General features: G+C 49.5%; 1 pseudogene; it reads right to left on the bottom strand.

The window, feature by feature from the left end:
- Positions 1–499: 499 nt before the first annotated feature.
- LOC144095336 (uncharacterized) lies at positions 500–1,305 on the bottom strand (annotated as a pseudogene).
- Positions 1,306–21,623: the final 20,318 nt, after the last annotated feature.

The following is a 21,623-nucleotide window of genomic DNA, read 5'->3' as shown; positions in this document are numbered from 1 at the left end:
AGATCGGGTAAGTTCGGAGGAGCGTCGCGCCGGCTGTAGCCAATGGGAGGGGGTGACGTTGCGGTTGACCTTGGCCGAACATAGCATAGCAGCAGCCCATGCAGAAATAAAATAAATATTGTCGCGTTTGGGTCTTTCGAAACCACCGCGGCGTGGACAGATGAGCTTCGCTGGCCACTGCACGACAGCACTATGTTATCGCAGCAGCCGATCACGCCTCGTGTTAAACTGCAATACACTCTCGCGCTGTGCGTTGCAAATCGTCGTCTTCATCAACTTCCATTTGCGGCGCGGACAGATCAGATCTGTTTAACCTGAGTCGCCAGATGTGCCGGCGACCCAGCAAACAAACCCATGAGCCAGCCAGGCTAAACATGTGCTTTCGCACGTCTACTTGGGTTGACTACATTGAAACCCTACCACTTACATCTGCAGACAGTTGTGCCGTCCGTGAATGCTTGGAAGGCTCACGCTGCTGAGATGGGCCAGTACTCACTGATTAAATAGGTGCAACGGCCGACATGCCACTGACAGCATTAAAAACCTCTGTCGCATCCATCAAATGTTCCTGCAGAGCGTCGTCCACGACATGTATGCCACTGCGGAGCTTATCAGTATACGGCACTACGCACTCCTCTGTAGGATAGCCGAAACGCCGGCAGTCATCACACCGGGGAGTACGGCAGTGACGGCGTATGTGCCCAACCTTGTGGCAACGGAGGGTGTCCTTCCTGGAACTAAAAACAGGCACTGTAGACCACAAACTGCCAAGAGTTTCGACACGTCGTTGACAGTGACGCCATCAGCAAGTGTCAAGGCAATGTCTCTTTTCAAAGTGCGCATTCCCTCCATTTCAGGAACTCTCCAGTGCTCCACTGTGATGGAAGTAACCTCTCCGCAAGCTCGAATGGTGTCACGAATGTATCAATCCTCCAGGTGCTCTGGGATACAAAGAAGCTTGAGTTGACAGCCTTCGGTTCTGGTTCAATGACCAGACAACGACGGTTTTTCACCTGTAACTCTCCGGAGCTCACGAGATTAATTTTTGCTAACACTGTCTTGCAAGTCACCTACCACACGTGGAACATCTGGAACTGTCCGATGAAACTGATTTTATCTAGCTCGACGACACCACGCAAGGCATCTGAAATCCTGGACACGATAGGGATGGCCAGCAAGGTCTGCATGCAGAAAGACAGCGTTGAAAACCAGCTTATTAGCAGACAGACGGAGCAATACAGTACGATAACTATTACTGGTGGCAGGCGCCCCGACAGTAGCTAGGCCTGGGGCCGATTTATCCATTACAGCAGAGGACATCGAAAACGCAACCGCTCGGAACGCCGTCTTCGTCTTTCTCCACCGAGGCATGTTCGTTCGACTTGATTAGCCTTCTGTGAATTGTTCGACACAGTGCATGCCTGCAAAGTGATATGCAAAGACCCCAGGCCACTGAAGGGAGCCATTGATGTCATCGTGTCGTACCCTTAAGGCGCAGCTTATGTGTCTCCCGAATTTTCCTTTTTTCTCGTGTTGTACCCAGTAGCTTTCTTTTGTAGCGAGAGCTACACTACACCACTCAGTCGAGCATTTAGCCGCGAGCCAGGGAGGCCGATAGTGCTCATGCGCGAAACCAGAGAGGAGCAGCAGCTGCGCGACGCATGACGTCAGAGTTCGCCGCCGCCGCCGCCACGTGAGGAGTCGCGCCGGCCCGACTACGCCCGCTGGCGCCGCGCGTGATTGCGCATGCGCGGCAGCCGGAGAAGGGTAGCTGGTGCGCGGCACATGACGTCAGAGCTCGGCCACCGCCGCGGCCCTGTGTGGGGTCGTATGGATAAACTGCGTATCGGCGGCTGTGCGTATCAAAGCTAAGGTGATACGACTCGGTGTATCACAATCGGTTCGTATGGGTGACGAAAAGGAGATTCCTGCCTCCGCTATGCGGCGTAACATGGTTAAACGTCTTAGCATCTTGGGCGTCTTGGCATCTTGGGCCTCGATCATGGTGAACAACGGAGAAGCATGCTGCGTTCGACTACTGGAAAGTGGCATCGTCATCCAGGGAGTTTATGTGGCACCACATACGTCTATCAAGGAAACTATCGATGTGGTTGCCACGTGTATTCCCACGTGTGGAACAATGTCTGAGTTGTGTGTGACTTTGGGTGATTTCAATAGGGAACAAGACTGTCTTAGTCGATACATGAAAGAGAAGTTTGATCTTAATTTAGCTAGCGATCCTCGCATTCAGACTACACAGGGGGAACCATCCAGTCTAAAGGCAGCATTGAGACAACTGCGTGTTGCTTTACCGATCATCGGGCAGTGTTTATCTCTGTCAAAACAACTGAATAAATAAACAACGTGTTCCACCAAATACTTCTTCAATGCTTAACATTCTAGTCACAACAACAAGCTCGACAACATGCGTAACCAGGGGGGAACTGCAGCTTTCGCTACGTATAACCTGGCATACTGAGCTAAGCCACTGCCATTTTTTTATATTGCTTTCGGCCTTCCTTCTTTACTCCACAATGTTAAAACAAGGTATTAAGTGTAAACAAAGCATTCGCTCCAATAAAAAAAAAACAAAATACGGTCCTTAAAATACGGTCCATCGATTGTTAAACACCATCCGAGGGGTAATACAGCGAGACCGAATTTCGCCGACGAGGTGCGACAGGGCGAGGCACCGCACTGGCCTTCGACACCTTCCCAGGCCAGGCCGGACGCAGCGAAGGTTGCCGTGTCACTTCTGCAAAAAGGCCCGCCGTATCCTCAGTCGGCAGCCCTTAAAGCTCCCCCCCCCCCCCCCCCCCGAAATCGGGAGGGGTCTATGAACCGTACAACCTCAGATTCTAAGCGTACCTCCAGAGCCTCTAGCGAGGCGATGGACACAACTCCGAGCTCGCCCCCACTGCAGCGACTGAACAGCTCTCTTCAGCGAAACAAAAAATGACCCCCATAACGGGACCCTCGAAACCGGGAACTCAGGGTTTTAACTACGCCCCCGAAACTCATCCGACATGCCGTTCATAATCCACTGGAACTGTTGTTGACGGCTGGAAAACTGCAGCGATGTGATAAATCTTTGAGTAATAATAATAACTGTCTTTTTGTGCAAAGGAAATGGCGCAGTATCTGTCTCATATATCGTTGGACACCTGAACCGCGCCGTAAGCGAAGGGATAAAGGAGGGAGTGAAAGAAGAAAGGAAGAGAGAGGTGCCGTAGTGGAGGGCTCTGGAATAATTTCGACCACCTGGGGATCTTTAGCGTGCACTGACATTGCACAGCACATTTTTTTCTTTATTGCCTGGCTTTGGCTCATAACATTTAACAAGAAAAACTCAACAAAAAACACACAAAACACTATGCACATATGACACTGTCGTGGTCAGCCAGCATGAGTCTGGCTTCGTCATACTAAAATTCACGAAGCATACAGAGTGGCTCTAGCCTCGAGAGCCACTCGGGAGGCCATCCAGAAAGACATTGCACAGCACATGGGCGCCTTAGCGTTTTGCCTCCATAAAAACGCAGCCGCCGCGGTTGGGTTCGAACCCGGGAAATCCGGATCAGTAGCCGAGCGCCTAACCACTGAACCACCGCGGCGGATAGATCTTTGAGTGCAGAAACACTATTCCAGACGTACCAACCTCGAGCAAGAATCTTGTCTTGTGTCTTGTGACCAAGGAGGAAGTCGCGACACCAGGGTCACGTAACCTTGTGGCGTCATTACAACCTGCCCACCGGACTATGAGCAAACTGACCACCGTGGTAGGTGGCAGTTAAATTTATTATTGGTCACGAGAGGGTCAACATGGGTCGCACAATCCTTACCAGTGGCTGTGATAGAACCAGCCATCTGCCAGTGCAGTGGCGCATCGCTTAACCGCTGCACCACTGCGCTGGTAGTGGTACGAGGACTCGCTGCGATCTATGAATGTTGCGTAGAGAGTGACCAATTCTGCATATGTGGGCGTAAACCCACTGCACTAAACCGCGGAGCCTAAGTGTCCCCTGCTTTCGCACGTGTACTCGGTTTAACTACGTTGAACCTCTACTACTTTTTGAACTCACTTTCTTCTGTGGCTTTATGCTTACAGGAAACCAACTTACGTACTAATTTTTTAAAATTTAACTGGCTTTTGGGGAAAGGAAATGCGCAGTATCTGTCTCATTCATCGTTGGACACCTGAACCGCGCCGTAAGGGAAGGGATAAAGGAGGGAATGAAAGAAGAAAGGAAGAGAGAGGTGCCGTAGTGGAGGGCTCCGGAATAATTTCGACCACCTGGAGATCTTTAACGTGCACTGACATCGAACAGCACACGGGCGCCTTAGCGTTTTTCCTCCATAAAAACGCAGCAGCCGCGGTCGGGTTCGAACCCGGGAACTCCGGATCAGTAGCCGAGAGCCTAACCACTGAGCCACCACGGCGGGTTCTTACGTACTAAACAAAAACATTTTAAACAAGTATAAAGTCAGTGTAACCGAGAGCAAGCGAGTAGGCTCTCTGGAGGTGTTGCTAGTGTCATCCAGACTGGTGTAAACCAAATATGAAACGGTCGCAGTCACTGTCCTTCATTTTAAAACAATCACAATACGTATATATGTTGATCCACACCTTTACAGCTACATTTCATAACTTAGAAACACATTTAGAACAGCTACCAGAGCCGTATCTGCATGGTAGATGGGGATTTTAACTGAAAACTAAAAATTGGTTTTTGAGGAAAGGAAACGGCGCAGTATCCGTATCGCATCTCGGTGGACACTTGAACTGCGCCGTAATGGAATAGATAAAAGGGAGTGAGAGAAGAAAAGAAAAAAGAGGGGCCGTAGTGGAGGTCTCCCCAATAATTTCGTCAGTCGGTCAGTCAGTCAACGCCGCCGCGGTGGCGCAGTGGCTATGGCGCCCGGATGCTGACCCGAAAGACGAGGGTTCGATGCCGGCCGCGGCGGTCGAATTTCGATGGAGGTGAAATTCTAGAGGCCCGTGTACTGTGCGATGTCTGTGCACGTTAAAGAACCCCAGGTGGTCGAAATTTCCGGGGCCCTTCACTACGGCGTCCCTCATAGCCTCAGTCGGTTTGGGACGTTAAACCCCCATAAGCCAAACCAGCCAGTCAGTCAGAGTCGGTGGTTCAGATGCAATAATCCGGCATGTGCCCGCTGTTACGGCTCGACTTCCATCCCATCGCTAGCCACCAGTGGCAACGACTCGCCGAGCTGGTAGCGTGTTTCACCAGGCATCGGGTACAGGAACATCGCCTCTGGGCCGATAGGGGAAGGAACATGGGCCGGAGACGGGTAGTAGCAGAAGCGAGAGAAAAACTGTAATCACATATTTACAACATGGGTTACAAACAAATACAAACAAATTAAAAGTTGTGAAGTCTCAGAGAATCGCTGCTCGATGAACGTGTCGAGCGCTTTAAATAGCATCTCCCGTCGTCTTCCCGTCTTTTCCGTCCAGTCACAGGGACTTGTCTTGGGCGCCAGCTTTGGGTGGAGTAACGACGGTGGGGTGCCTATTCAGGCACCCCGTTGGCGGTTGCCGCAGCCCGGGCGCGCTGCGTTAAGGCCATTTGGGCCTCGAGGGTGCAGGGTCGCCTCCCAGTCCTCTCGGGTGGGGTTTTGGACAGGGGGTAGGGATGGGTTCTACTGACAGGCCCACACCATGTGGTAGGTGTAAAGAGACCTCACCACGTTGCGAGCACCGGCCGTCGAATTGAGAATCAAAACGCTTTAGAGTTGCCGGGCACAGCACCGTGTTATCACGTGAGCAGGCGCAGGAGTACCCGCTCGTTAGCCTTCTCCAGCCCTTTGCACGGTGTTTGGTGCGTGGATTTGCAATAATCACATATTTCCTTAAAAGTGTAAACCGTATTGAAATCGATGTCCTGGTTGGCGTCGGGTCCCGTGGGAAATGCTCAGAGAGAGAGCATGAGGGCGGCGGCGTCGGCTGGCTCGTTTCCGTGAAGGCCTTGGTGACTGACCTGGAGCCCAAGCGAGAGATCGGCGCTCCTCTCTCCATCTTCTTCCTCTGCCGAGTCAGAGGGATAGATCTTCCGAGAGTATCCTTTCCGCAGGTCACCTCCTCGCCGACAAGTGGGCGCCGATAACCAAACGCAGCTGGTTTTCAGGTAAATCAAAAGCGCATGGCTCTACAGGAAGCCGGCCAATGGGAGTCCCGTGCCTAAGTTCAAGGGACGCCCGAAGGTGACCGCCTGCAACGGCGGCACCCGCGCCGCCGACAAAAGCGCGTAGCGCGGACGGCTGACAGCCCCTCGTCCCCGTGCATGGCGCCAGGCGTGGAGAGGCGCCCCCCTGACGGTGGTGCATGGTCGCAGGGTCGTTACTACTGAAAGGAGGCGGCTAGACTCTTTCTCCGCTCGCCGTGTCGGGCGCCGCTTTTCTTTTCAGGTGGTCGCATGGGAGCGTGTACTCGTAGAAGCACCACAGTAGGACTCTGTACTGCCTTCGGGACTGGCTTAATTGAAGACTGTTGTGGCGGAAACACACACACAAAAAGGGGGGGGGGGGGGGTAGAGTCCAAACACCGCCAAATCCAATCGTAATTCTGCGGAGACGCATTTCAAGGCAATGATTTTGCCAGAGCTCAAACTTGATGGACGATCCTACAGCGTGCGTGGAATTAAATTGACCATGGCGTGTGCAACAGGCGTTGACGCAAGTCGCCACGCGCAAGCTTAGAAAATCGTGCGTCGAACCCTTACAGATTTGATCAAACCCCATTGACGTACGCTTTTGATGCACACTTAGTATTCTGCCCCGTGACTCTAGCTACACATAAAAGCAAGTACACGATAGGAAAGAGAAATCGCGACGGTGATTTGTAACTTCACTGAAATATGTCACGGTTCCCGAGCTTTGGGTGTACAACGCTTGTCTGAACAAGGTGATAGAGATATGCTCAGCTGTGATCTTTACTGCAGAGGTCCGAAGGTAGGAACTGAGCGACTTTCTGTCTGGAAGGGCCGCGTAATTACATAGACATGAAAGGTCGCGAAACTTTCGCGTCACTGAACGAGGAGGCGAGTTTCGAAGAAGAGCTTGCAACGCAAGTGAGGACTCGCCGTCCGCCTCGGTCTGGTTGTTAGGGACCAAAGCGGGGGCGTGTAGTAGGCGCTGCCACGGCCTCTTTTCTCGGACACTGCGTGGGACGAGTGGGAGCGCGCTGGAAGGACGGTGGTACACGTTGCGTTCAGAGCGCGTCAAAAGGAAACTTACTTGAGGAGCTCTCGGGGTGTTATCTCGTGTCTCGAGACGACGAACGTCGAGTGTATGCTACGGCTTTCGAGATAAACCTGTCGATGAAGGGAAAGGGGGCTAGGGGGGCGTGCACGGGCTCAACGCTTCTCTAATTAGCACCGCGGCGGCGAGCTCACTTAGTCCTAATTGCCTTAGCGAACCGGTGACTAATTGGACCACGCACTTGAAGAACGCGGGACAGAACGAAACGAACCCTTAGAGCGAAGTATCTGTCTGACTTCGAGAAGTTCCTCGCCTCTGCGTCATGACTCTATTCATTCCTATTCATTCATTACCTTTGCTGCGAGTGTGTGTGTGTGTGTGTGTGTGTGTGTGTGTGTGTGTGTGTGTGTGTGTGTGCGCGCGCGCGTGTGTGTGTGTGTGTGTGTGTGCGCGCGCGCGTGTGTGTGTGTGTGTGTGTGTGTGTGTGTGTGTGTGTGTGTGTGTGCGTGCGTGCGTGCGTGCGTGCGCGTGTGTGTGTGTGTGTGTGTGTGTGTGTGTGTGTGTGTGTGTGTGTGTGTGTGTGTGTGTGTGTGTGTGTGTGTGTGTGTGTGTGTGTGTGTGTGTGTGTGTGTGTGTGTGTGTGTGTGTGCACGATACATCCTAAATATGCAGTTTTAGTTGAACAGATATATATTGGCAGGAGTGAAAGCGCCGGATACAGAAGCTAATTTCAAATCTAAACCTTGCAGGAACGCCGGGGGAGTTTTTCACTCGACAGTAAAGCATTTATATCAAGCAAGGGAATCATGATCGTGTCATCAGCTAACCATCCCTGCATACTTGGTCTGATCATCGTGTCAAGCGCTCTTAGCCGGACCACGTGACAAGCTGAACCCCGTGACACCCGACCGACATCTACAAAGCCCGGACATCGACAGCGATCTGCTCATTGGCAGCAGTGACAGCCCCGCACGAAGAATCTAATTTCAAATCTACACCTTGCAGGTTAGTGCACAGATCAGTTTTGGGAATCTGGTTTTAATTCTCTCGCTGTCACTGCTGCCTTGAGTGTTCTCTGGCCTGCTGTTATTGCATTTTTTTTTACATGGCTAAGGAAGTTTGCAAGTTATCTCTGGATTTTAGAGAGGAAGTGGAGGCAGAATGGAAAAACTTGAAGGACGCACTTGAACGCAGTTTTAGATCCGAAATGGGAAATGTGAAAACTTCTGTCGACCAAATGAAAGAAATCATGGACTTCATGAGCAAGTCGCTTGATGAGACAAACCAGCGGCTTGAAGTAAGCTTGAGCGTAAACAAAGACTGAAAAAGGAGAACCAAATGCTCCAGCAAAAGGTTTTCAAAGCCGAGAAGGACCTGGCGGAAACTCAAGCAGCGCTCCTTAAGTCTGAACAGTATTCGCGAAACAGAAACCTAGATATAAAAGGAGCTATGGAAGAGACAAGTGAAAGCCTTGCGTAGGTGCTTGGGAAAATTGTGAAGCAATTGGCGAACCCATCACGCGGAATGACATTGATGTGTGTCACAGGGTGCCGACCAAAGATGCAGACAAGAAAAACATTATCATTCAATTTCAACGCCATGAAAAACGTGACAAAGTTTTCCAGCTCACTAAAAAGAAACGACTAACAAATACTACCCTAGACCTGACTTCAGATGAGCCCATTTTCATAAACGAACACCTAAACCAAGCTACGAAAAAACTGTTAGGCATGGCTTCTATCTTTGCGCGGCGCACTGCGTCATCCCCAGTCATTCCGATTACTCGAGAAACTTATCTAGACAAGATCAGAAGCGACGCGTGGGACACTGTGTCACTAGCAGTCGTCCCGAACGGCGATGCTTCTGCCTAGGAAGGTCTTCTGATACTTATCGATGCTCATATCTTGAAAATGACCTGTGCTTTCACTTCGCCCGAAGACATCGCTAAACTTATCAAACAAAACAAGACAGCCAAGTGTCTTAAACTGCTGCATTTGAATGCGAGATCAATGGAGTCATAAAAGGATGACATATCTGCATTGCTTAAATCTTGCCATTGCAACTTTGATGTCCTTTTTTTTTTACGGAGACGTGGTACAACCTCTTTACAAAGCTGACACAATGCAGTTGTTTGTTAACGACCATTAGTGTAACTAGCGACTACTCTTTTATTCTTTCTTTTTCACTGTGATTTCTTTTTTTTCCTCGTAAAATGAACAAAAAATTGAACTGTTACAGTGCTGTCATTGTTGCCAGGGTGGTTGGAGCTTTGTCAAGCTGCTACTGCACAGCTTTTTCTCCCCCCCCCCCTTTTTTTTTCGCCATATATGTTTTATTTTGGTGAAAATAAAATTGAATTGAGTTGAATTTACCCCTAATGGCCGCCGCGGTGGCTCAGGGGTTTAGCGCTCGGCTGCTGACCCGAAAGACGCGGGTTCGATCCCTGCCGCAGCGGTCGAATTTCGATGGAGGCGAAATTCTAGAGGCCCGTGTACTGTGCGATGTCAGTGCACGTTAAAGAACCCCAGGTGGTCGAAATTTCCGAAGCTATTCATTACGGCGTCCCTCATAGCCTGAGTCGCTTTGGGACGTTAAACACCCATAAACCAAACCAAACCACGTTTACCCAATGTGTGGAGCATTATTATATAGCCCATAGCTGTATATATCGGTCACTTCTCGACTTCATCATGTCCACTAACCTTTTTTCAATCATTTAACCATCCTTTTCTTTCAGCCATTATTACATACCCCCTTTATCCCCTGTAGCAATAAATATCGCTTAAAAATAGCTATGTGTCAGCTACCGACATTGAATCCGTACACTCCGTGCGTGTCCTTCGGCGTATTTGGCGGCCAACACAAAAGCTAACAATATTACATACACCTGTGGCGTACACCAATCTAGAAGCGCCCACTGTACGACGCCTAGCTGCTGAGCCTATGCTATTTATATTTTTAGAAATTCAAAGCGCAGTTCAGGTATACCCCGCATTCGATCTTCGAACCGCGTTTATTACGGAGAGCATGGACGCGAGCTTCACTCGCACGGCAGCAGCTCGAATTACTCATTAAGCGAGGCACCGATCTTTTTTTTCTCTTTTTAATTTTTTTTAAATGTCTCATCGCGGTTAAGCGCTTTCCTTAACAGGTTAAAGCTTTTAATTGCGTCTCGGGTTACTCGGTAGCCCGTCTGCGGTAGCGGAAGTCTAGTTGCGGGACTGTCATGCGCGCGATTATTACCGGCTTTTTATACTTGTATAGGATGCGGCGAACATGATTGCATTCAAAGTCAGCCCCGCTACCATCGCACCGACGTCTATACACTAGGAGAAACCGATATGAGTGCGCGTAGGCGCGCTGCAGATATATCAAGTTGACGGCATTTCGTGCGTGCTGAGGTTCACTGCTTCCTATTATGGTTCAGCATGAGCGTGGGTGAATGGCTAGCGTTGTGTAAACTCATTAACGAGATCTTGAATGACAGTGTTTTCAGCACCGTCGAAGCTGTAGTAAAGTTGCGAAGCTGCAAAGCCCTTCTTAGGCTGAAACTATGCCATAAGATCGGCTATATATAGGTTGTTTGCGCACCATTTCCAAAGTGCGAATGCACTCTTGCAGGTTGATTTCGTTTCCCCGTTAACCTCTACAGCAGGCGTCCGACGTGCTTCCCTCGCTCGCTCTCGACGAAGCTGAGCCGCATAATAAAGTTCTCTTTCTCTCGACCCACGTGCTCTGAAGGGGAGAAAATGCGTTCCCAACTTTTCTACATCTGCGTACTGATAGGTTCTGAAAAGCATCATCAAGCACAGTGTACACGTCACTCCGTGGTGAATGGGCTACAGAATGAGGTCCACTGGTAGGCGTTGCAGCCCGCGCGCGCCCATGGCGTGAATTTTTTTTTTTAAGTGGCGTGAGATAACCAACATTTGGTGAGCCACAGTGCCGATGATAATCAAGTTTTCGAAATTCTGTAAACTTACATAGCTACTACTGACGGCCAGCTACAGATCTCTGAATGCAGCTAAGCACATAACTGTCATATTTTAAAAGTTATGACAAAAGTAAAAAAAAGGAACGCCAACGAAAAGTTGTTAAAATGTTTAGAAGCTCCGGCTTCCAGACGGAAGCTTTGTTCATTTCCGTGTGGAAGCCGAGACGTGTTAACCTTAATTACGACAACCTTTGGTCGGCGTCTTTCTTTTTTTTTTTTTGGCGTGAGTTTACTATACCCGGCCATACGGGGTGTTGTGAAACCTAGCTGAGATTCCATTTTAGTTAAAAAGTTGGCTGTAGTCAGATACAGCTGAAGTCTGCAGTGAAGCTCCGCCCGCATTCAAAACCACCACACAGAATTCATCCATTAAAAAAAAAAAGTTAAGCTTTTCTTGTTGCGTAAACAAGAAGCCAATCGCAATACTAAATGACAACCTCAAGAATTTTGATTCCTGTGGTTTGTTTGGTATAGTCAAATATTGAAAAGTTGATTTCGCTTATTATTGGGGTAGGTCAGCGTTGTCATACACAACGCCGCGGACAATGACCATCACCAACTGCTGTTTTCTTGTTGTATCCTACTATAGTACAAATAAGCTTACCATATGCTTTGTGACATGATTCAGCTATTTTCTATTTTTCGCCAGCACTGGAATTATGCCGCAGAAGCCATCTTTTTACCTCAAAAATCGTATTTTAAACATAAGTGGCGGGCTTCGCTGAAACACCCGGTAGTGTGCGGACGCAGAATTTATGAGGAAGGAATGAACGAGGCCCGTCATATTCCCTGCAGTGGTGGTGCAATAGTGGTACAGTAGTATGAGACCCAGTTATCTCTTCCCGAGCAACCTCTCACGACTAATCATTACTTCAACTGCCACCTCCCGCGGTGGGCAGTTTGTACGGTGGGCAGTTTACAGGGTGTTTCACCTAAGACTTTGCACAGGTTTTAAAAATAGACGAGTTAGAAAAGCCCTTTTTTCGGAGTAGGATTGTCAGCGGTGTAGTACATCAGAATGCAGCTAAGATGTGCTGACTAGCAGGCTGGTTACTAATAATGAATAGTTAACTTTTTAACTATTACTGTTAGGCTTCTTAATTACTAAGAGGCGCGTAGCCCACCATACGTGATATCCATATCAGTTCTTAGAATTTCGAAAACGCGGTTACTCTCGGCGGTGGACAGGCAGATGCACAGCCTGCCACAAACCGGGCTTCAGACATACAAACAAAAAACTAAGAGAAACTCCTAATGTATTCTTTTTTAAAAACCTTCCTCCACCATTTTAAATTTACGAAATGAAGGAGCGTAATTCTATCTCAGCTCTCAGCTGTTATTGGTGCTCTGCAGCTTTCGAGCGGCCTCCAGGCAGCAAATGCTCTAAGAAGGGACGTAACACTCGGGAGCCATCTATAGGAACCACAGTTTTCAATCTGGAACCTGTTGAGAGTTTCGCTATTGGGATCGTTAATAGCCAGATGGAGTCGCGGAGAAGAGTGATGCAGGGCAGGATGTGCTTCGCATACGAGGCATGTCTTGCTACAAGTTGCGGCGCAAGTCTTGCCGACTTAAGTCAGCTGCGCTCAGAGAACAGTTGCGCATTCGCTCCAGCGTCACACATCGCATCCATCCCCATCTGAATAGGTTCTCTGGCTCATGACGCCGGGACTGAGGAGGTGGGGGAAGGAGGGCGGGAGGTACCGAACAACACCTGCGAAGAGCCCTGTATGAAGTTAGCGTCTGTGACCGTACATGCCAATATTCAGAAGACGGAGTCAGGAATAAGACTTTTTGTCATCACCTCCTTGTAGGAGATGCAAAGCGGCCCCACGGTTTCTGTGCTTAACCTGCAATTTCTATTCTAGGGTCGTTGGAGCATTTTAGGCATGAAAGCGCCATTAAATTCTCTATTATGACCGGATTCACGGCCTAAGCTTGCTGTGTGCAGTCCTGTACCAACATAGGCAGCAGTAGAAAAAGTACTACGCATCACTAGTGGGCAAAAATAAAATAAAATAACGTGCTCGTTTTCCTGCAAAATAAAATAAAGACCTGCCGTCCAAGCTGATAACAGCCCCAGGCCGCTCAGTTCATTTGTGCCGAATGGTTCCTAAGCCTATAGCAACGGTAATCCGCTCGTCCGTTGGCGATTCTGCAAAAAGAAAAAAAAATGCCCTGTGTGTGTGCAGTATCACTCACGAAGGATTATGTTTTGCAGTAGCGCTAGCAACTCATCGCTTGCTTGCTTGCTTGTAGGCCTGTCATAATCACTCTGGACTTGGAGCATGCAAGCGGACAAAAAACAGCCGCACCATGCAATATGCAAGTCACTGGCTAAGTTAGAAAGAAGCATGAACAGGAATCTTTTTTTTTTATCGCTTGACGGATTTTTAAAATCCCATTACCGTCCTGGAACGATGAGTAGTCCAGAGATACGTAATTGCCGGCTTAATCTCATCTCTGCGTTTTCTAATTAGGTCGTCTGGGTAGCAGAAATTGCGGCATGGCAAAACAAGCATCGACACTCGGGTTTTGGCGAGTTCGAAACTATGTGCAGGGAAAAAAAATCACCACGATGTTTCTGCTGCGTTGGCTATTTGCGTTGTAAGACGAGAATATGGGGGAAAAATAAACAAAGAATGAACAAAAAGCCCGGATTTATTTAGCGAGTACTTAATGTCAGCCCGTCGGCTGGGGATTTCGTCACGCGGACAGCAAAACTATCAAGCTCTGATGCCTATGATACAGCTCATGTTTTAATTAGAGCTCGCTTTTGTAAACGCAAAACAACTCTGAAACAAAAAGCGATGGTCGAAAGCAGAAGTCATGCAGCCTAAAAGAGAGCTTAGGAATAACAAGAATGCCACCATTAATAGCGCGATTTATGGCTCTGATTTTAACGCGCTTAGGCATAATGTATACCAATTAGCACGGTTAGACGTTACGTGCAGTCACTGGTATTTGGATCAATGCACAGGCATAAGCAATGTGCAAGGGGGCAGGCGAGCTCTTGGCAATGCGGGCCGATCACGATATTGTGGCTGTTCTCAAAGTTGGAGACAGGCCCTGTTGTACATTCACGATGTTTGCTTCTGAAATTGGTGTGACAGCTATGCATGCTAACTTACTCACTCGATGTGCATCATCTCCTCCTTTTAAATGCGCAGGCACTGTTCTTACAATTCCCACAAGATAGCGGTTTGTGTATTGAGGATAAAACTTAGGGAGCAGAGCGTGGTCGCATGTGATGAAACAGCGCTCACAATGCCTCTACACCTGCCGCCATTGCTGCGGGAATTACTTGTTGCATCGTAATTGGTTTCACAGTACAACAAAGAGTTTCACAGTACAACATCTGCTTGCTACAGCTGTATCTGTTTCCTGCATGGGACATGTCTCACCTCTCTAGACTAACAAGCTCCGGAATCGAACATGACAGTTGCCATCAAGTTTTTCTTTAAAACTGTGCTTAGTCAGCACCTGATTTTGGTTGAGTTATGTTCCTTTTTTTTTGCCGCAAGCTGTTTAACATATTCGATACGGCGGTGACACCAACTTGCGCCATCTATTAATCTGAAGCATAAAAGCCCATTGTGACCGTCATCGTGCCACAGCATCAAATTATAAGTAGCATTTGAATTTTCTTACCTACACGTTTACCGTGTTATATCCATAAACTCGCTGACAGGTTGAAGGTTGCCCGAAGCACGTCGACCGGCAATATCTTCATGGCGCCAATCGCAATACAGATAAAAAAAAAAAGGTTGGAGGGTACACTTAAGCTCCGCCTTAACGGTATGACGCGATAGCGCAATGGGTTAACTCCCATACATGAAGAATTGGTCATTCTCTACATTACATTCATAGATCGCTGTGAGTCCTCATACCCCTCCTGGGGCAGTGGTGCAGCGGTTAAAGGTGCACTAAAGAGGAATCTGAACTTATCTTTTTACTGCGGGAACTCGATCTACATGTTCCAAGCATTCTTAGTAACTTCGAATTATTGTCCTATACGGCCGATTTCTCTCATTTAAATCGCGTTAAACGTCCCGTCTCCCGCCTTTTTTTGAACTCAACGCTGAAGGTAGGCGGAGTCAACCAACGCGTGGAGTGCCTTTCAGCCAGTCCCGTGGCGGCTTGCCGCTCTGCCATCGGCGTAGTGATACATAAATCAAAGAGTCCACGCGTATTTTTATTTCTGTATGCCTAATTAGCGGCTATGTTGTCTGCGAGTGAAAGTATTTATTCGCAGAAACCTAAAAAACAAAATAAAAGTGAGAGCGAAGCCGCCATGGGACTGGCTGAAAGGCACTCCACGCGTTGGTTGACTCCTCCTGCCTTCAGCGCCGAGTTAAAAAAAAAAAAAGGCGGAAGCCGGGACGTTTAATTCGATTCAAATTAGAGAAATCGGTCACACAGGACCATAATTAGAAGATTCTAACAATGCTCAGAACGTGTACATCGAGTACCCGCAGCAAAAAGACAAGTTCAGATTCCTCTTTAGTGCACCTTTAAGCGATGCACCACTGCCCTGCAATGGCAAGTGCGCTCCAGGTGGTGGACCCTTGTGCGGCTGAGGTTGCTCTTCCTGAGCGACTGATCAATAATTTAACTGCCACCTGCCACGGTGGGCAGTTTGCTCACCATCCGCTTGGCAGCTTGTGATGCAGCCGCAAGGTCACGTGACCTAGGTGGCCCATCTGCCTCCGCGGTTGCTCTCTGGGGACCACCTGCCAGAGCCACGGCCGTGATTTTTCGCTCACAGCGCTGATGCCGACCACACCGACACCGGATAATCTGGACAACGGGGCATTTAACGCTATCGCGTTAATAATTGCCTCTGTTGTCTTTTATTTTTCTGCTCGAACAATAACGTCTAAATTTTGTCGGTATTCTCTGTAGGCTTTCATGAGAAAGCGGCGACCATTTGCCTCAGGAACCACGTTTCGAAGAAATATTCGCCGTTGAATACTAACTTTTCCTCGATTCGGAGCATGTGTGAACGGTATCCAGAATAATTATGTTTTTCCGCCTCAGAAAAATGCTTATAGACAAGGACAGCTCGGATCACCTTGCTGGTTAAACGCTAACTAGCCATCAGTCAGAAACTAACTGCAGGAAGCCGGCAGTTTCCGCCACTGATTCCATTAATCACCAGTTCACCACACTGTCACCCTAGCCAGTGGCACGAAAAATTTTATTTAAATTCGAAGAAAGATGCAGCCACATTCGAAAGGTTTCGACTGCGACAAAAAAGAAAAAATGGGCAGAAGACAAAAGAAAACTGTCGAACGAGAAACAAACAAACAAACCGATCTCGCAGGCCGCTTCCGCTTGCCTATTCGATTACGCTCGCGAGTGGAAACTGCAACTGTGTTACAACCCCGGACACCACAAGCTCGGGAGGACAAACGGGATACCGCATCTCTCCCTGAGAGCATGCAGCTGGAGAGGGGGGCTTCGCAGGATCCTTTACGATTTCTCCGGCTCTTATACTGTCGGAGGGAGGAGCGAAGTGGAAAGCAGGGAGGGTATGGAGGGGGGGGGGGATAAGGAATTCGGAGTAGCGGAGAATGAGATCGGGGCGTCCCGAGGAAAGATGCTCTTTCGGCCGCTTATCTGATGGAAAAGAGAGAGCCCTCTGCCGGCCGAGCCGAAACGTCCGCACGTCAAATATTCATGGTCACCCGCCAAGAAACGAGGAAGCTGTCGGGAGAGCATTGACCGCGGGCAGAGCGCGTGCGGGGAGCTCGAGCGCTGCTTCTATAAACCATTACGTACTGCGCCCAGTGCCGCTCTAGTTTGGATGCGCTGTTTATATATGTTGCGGGCAGGAGGGGGGGGGGGGGGGGGGGGGCACACCACGGTTCCAGCGGCGGCTTGCCAGGACGAAGCGTTACGGACTGCTCCGTTGCCTCTGCTGGCGTCTACTGCAGGCATCGCTGTACAGTGACGCCAAATGCAGGGATCAGTACTCGGGCGCCTATTGTAAGCTCGCTTACTCACCTCTGTTATGTGAACGAGTCCGTCTGTGTGTATATATACATGGGTGATAAAGAGTCCTAGAAGAACTAAGGGGGACTTGTGTGTTGGCGAGACAAGCTGCTTGGTGCACACCTCTGATTCCGAGTTTTGGGTTGGGAAACAAAAACCAAGTAAAGGGAAGGGAAAAGAAAGGAAGGAAAGGGAAGGATAGGAGCTATGCCTCTGTGTTCACTACGTGTACATTGCGCCGTGTCTATGTCGATGGGGATCGCCTGTTGGAAGGCGAAACCGCCATTAAAATTTTATGTTCTCGGAGGAACAAAATGTCCGTGTGAAAAGGAAAACAAGTGCGTCTTGTGTACGCCGAGCCGTTGTTATCGCGGCACTGCTCCAAAATGGAAAGTGCAAGAAACACGGATTTCTCTAGTGCTGCACGTAAAAATAAAGCTGATCAAGAAAAATAAATAAAAATAAAAGGTGACTGTGAGATCCGAGACGCAAGACGCCGCTTTCCCGATATCTACGAGCTCAACTTCATATGTTCACCTAGTTTCTTCTTTCCTATTACTATAATTTTTTTTTTGCACAACCGACGAAAAGGCGATAAGGATGGTTTAAAATGGCCTTCCTCTGCGGCTATTCCGTTCAGAAACTGCCCGTTCGATCTTTTCTTGTTGCAGTGTGGAAGCCGACGTAAGCCTGAAAAAAAAAATTTAGGAGCTTTTGTTTTGTTAGGCTCAAGAAGAGCCACATGATGCAACTCTATGGCTCCGAGTTTACAGATTGCAGAAGAGCCTTCCTGCTTGCTTTGTTTATTTGCTTCTTGATCCTCTCTCACGAGGCGTTATCCGCTCATCGGGAAATGTCTTTCTTTTTTTTCTCATTAAATTTCGGTTAACGTTAATGTTCCGTATTGTTACGAAAAGCCCGAGCTACCAGAGACTTATAGCGATGCCACGTTTTCGAACATACGTTGTAATAGTGCTCTAGCGTAAGTGCGCCCGGTTTTTCAAGGCAATGTGTCCGGGTTTGCGGATACCAACCATGTTGTTAGATAAATTATCAACTACATTTATACTGAAAGCATGTCTTGAACCTGGAGAATGGTTTCGAGGTGCAGAATAGAGGATGCATTTTTTCTGGGCTCTCCGAGAAGCTGTTCTGGGGGCTCCAGTACTGTAAAAGGAAAATTGTTGGGCGCTATTTTTCTTTTTCTTGAAGACGTTGTTTCCTCCATAAAAACGCAAAGGCGCCCGTGTGCTGTGCGATGTCAGTGCACGTTAAAGATCCCCAGGGGGTCGAAATTATTCCGGAGCCCTCCACTACGGCACCTCTTTCTTTCTTTCTTTCTTCTTTCACTCCCTCCTTCATCCCTTCCTTTACGGCGCGGTTCAGGAGTCCAACGATATATGAGACAGATACTGCGCCATTTCTTTTCCCCAAAAACCTATTATTATTATTATTATTATTATTATTATTATTATTATTATTATTATTATTATTATTATTATTATTATTATTATTATTATTATTATTATTATTATTATTATTATTATTATTATGAAGACGCTGAGAGAAGAAAAGGGAGACTGAGAAAACAAACTTCAAACCAGATTTTAAAGGTAAAGAAAGTAGAAAGTCTCCTGTCATGTATACACTCTAATTACGAATAAGCCTATTGGTAGTATTTATGGTAGTAAGATGTCCTCTAGAGCGCTCCCTTTTAGGGGCAAGGTGTGCCGCCCAAGTTCAGGAGCAGATTTCGAACGCTAAATATACGGAATGCTTACTCTTGGCAACGTAGGTATATTCCCACATCAAAGCATAGTAACTTGATGCAGTTAGCAATTAACGGAGGCTTTTCGCAGCACCAGAGTTCCCGAGAATACCAAATAGAAAAAAATAAAAACCTCGGTTGAATCCTCGTAACTGGAAGAACTTCGCATGTTCTGAAGAGGGTGTGGGATGCCATTTTGTCGAAGGATGAATCCCAACATAAAACATAATAACAGTTTCTTAGCGAGGGCAGCGGACGAGCATACCAACTACGCTCGTCTCAGTAGCGGAAGTAAAACAGCTATTATGTTTTATGTTGGGATTCGTCCTTTGACAGAATGGCATCCCACATCTGGAGGTGGAGGCTGCGTGGATATGTGCGCAGAGTGTGTCGCCACATTCCCCCCCCCCCCCCCCCCCCACCCCCACCCCCCGCCCCCAGTGGAGTGGAGAGCCCTCAGGGCTTGTAAAAATCGGATGTGTCCAGAGTCGTGCAGGCCGTCCGGGGTCCGACGACGCGGCTCAGGTGGGCGACTCTGGCTGTGGCGCTGCGGCCGAGGTTTCGGGGTGCAGCGAGGGACGTGGAGTGGCAGGTGAAGAAGTTGGGTCAGCCTGAGAAATGGACTCAGTGCCGGTGGGTCAGGTGCAGCAGCTGATGGCCGGCGCATGAGGAGTGGTGCAGCAGAGGGAGCTAGTTGTGTTGCGCGGCGAGAGGTTAGCGCAGATGATGCCGGGCCGAGCTGCCCTGTACCCAGAGGGGCAGCTAAGGCAGGCGCAGCGAGGTTCCAGGCAGGGGAGTGGCTGTGGTGGAGAGCATGGGGCTGCTGAGACACGCTGACAGCAAAGCTTGGAGCGATTGGCCTGAACGTAACGGACGACTGCAGGAGTGGCGCCCTTGCCACTGGCGCCGACCCGTGCACGTAGGAGGACGCTGACGAGGTAGCGGCAATCGGGGGTGCCTGGAGTGACAGAGCTGCCGGGAGGGTCTGGGCCGCTGGGAGGGCCGGGGCCGCGAGGATGGGTGGGGGCGCTGGGTGTGCCGAGGCTGCCGGGAGGGCAGGAGACGCCGGCAGGGCTGGCGGCGCCGGGAGAGCCGGGGCCATCGATATGCCAGGGGCGGCGGGAGGACAGGCACCGGTTCAGCGTCGTTGTTAGGCAAAATAAGGCGCGTGACTATCGCCATTCTTGGTGCAGCTGTCGCCGGTTTGGCCTTCTCATCCTGCTTAGTGGGATGTTTGGTGCGTTGGACACCGTTGGATGGGCTGGGGCTTGGCCGAGAGCTCGTGAGAATCAGCCGGCCGCGGCTGAGACAGCGTTGCAGAGGCCTGTTGTGGCGAGTCTGACGGACGGGCCGAAAAACGCGACACGCAGACGGTCACAGAGTGTTCTTTGTCGGCAGGAGGCTGTGGCGATAGCGGCAGCGGGGGGCGAGGAGTTGGGGACTGGGCCGAAGGTGCCTCTCGTGCGTCGTGGAGAGGGTCGGTCGGGCCAGAGATGCTAAGCAGGAGTGGCGGGGAGGCGGCCAGGAGTTGCCGAGGTGGGCACGGTTCCGGCGAAGGGTGCGTGGGCGAGAGCGAGGCTGGGCCAGTTGCTGGCGGCGACGACAGCGGGTCTGCAGCGTCGTCGAGCGCCAGCGGGCAGTAGCAGACGCCGAAGTCCGCCAGAATGGCAGCGCGCAGCTCGTCGTACGGCCAGCTGCCCAAGGCAGGGCTGGCGATCCGGCGCAGCAGGTCGGGCGGGAGGATATCGCAGAGGACTGCGTGTTTGAACGGCTGGATGGTGATGCCGTTCAGGTACGTCGCATCCTCGAACTGAGCGAACCACCCGCCGATGCCTTGAGGCCGGAACGCCGGAAGCGGTGGGTCGTGGGCTGGGTCCTGCCAGTAAGTTATCCAAGAAGACATCTTATTGTCCGGGTCATTGTTTATTAGTTTCCTTTGCTAACCATAGGTATACCGCATTTCTTGTGATGGAAATCTACCTTAGGGCTTGTACAAAATACCCTGCCCCTAAAGGGGAGTGTGGTAGAGGAGTGTTAACTCCTCTTTTAATCCTTTTGTTTTAGAGTGTAGTTAGTTTTGTTAGTAGGAATTCTCGCGCAGTTCAAGAGCAAATAAACTGCACCGGTTTCATTCCTTAGGTACCTATTTTTCTTAAACTTTCTTTCAAGTTTCCGTCTTTGAAGCGGCCCTGCAGTACTTAGGGTCTTACGCCTTCAACCTTGTTTAAATACGCGGATTCAAGTCTTGACAACGGAAAACTGAAAAAGAGAATAGTATTTGCCAGCACACAGAATACAGTATTCAGCACACTGTTACTTCCTGTACACGAAGAGATGCTTTTGCTTCAGGCTGAAATCGTCTGTCAGACGTCGTACGCCACTCTCCTACCCCAGCATACAATTGTAGACAACATTCGTTGTTGTCTTTGGCTTTCTTGCTATCACCGTTTCCTCAGAACGACCGAATAAACCGGCGGTAAACTTAAGCTCCTTCCCACAAACACAGGCCTTGTCCTCAGCGGTCCTATCGGTCATGCTAATATTCCGCTCCTTCGAAAGGAATTTGTAGATATCGGCAGTTGGGCACTCTGCAATCGTGCCCATCTTCTGTGTATCAGTGGTCCTCTGCCCACGCACCTGCTT

Source organism: Amblyomma americanum, chromosome 6 (assembly GCF_052857255.1).
Source record: "Amblyomma americanum isolate KBUSLIRL-KWMA chromosome 6, ASM5285725v1, whole genome shotgun sequence".
Taxonomy (NCBI): domain Eukaryota; kingdom Metazoa; phylum Arthropoda; class Arachnida; order Ixodida; family Ixodidae; genus Amblyomma; species Amblyomma americanum.
Note: the sequence above shows the minus strand (reverse complement) of the source record. Positions and strands in the feature narration are given on the sequence as shown.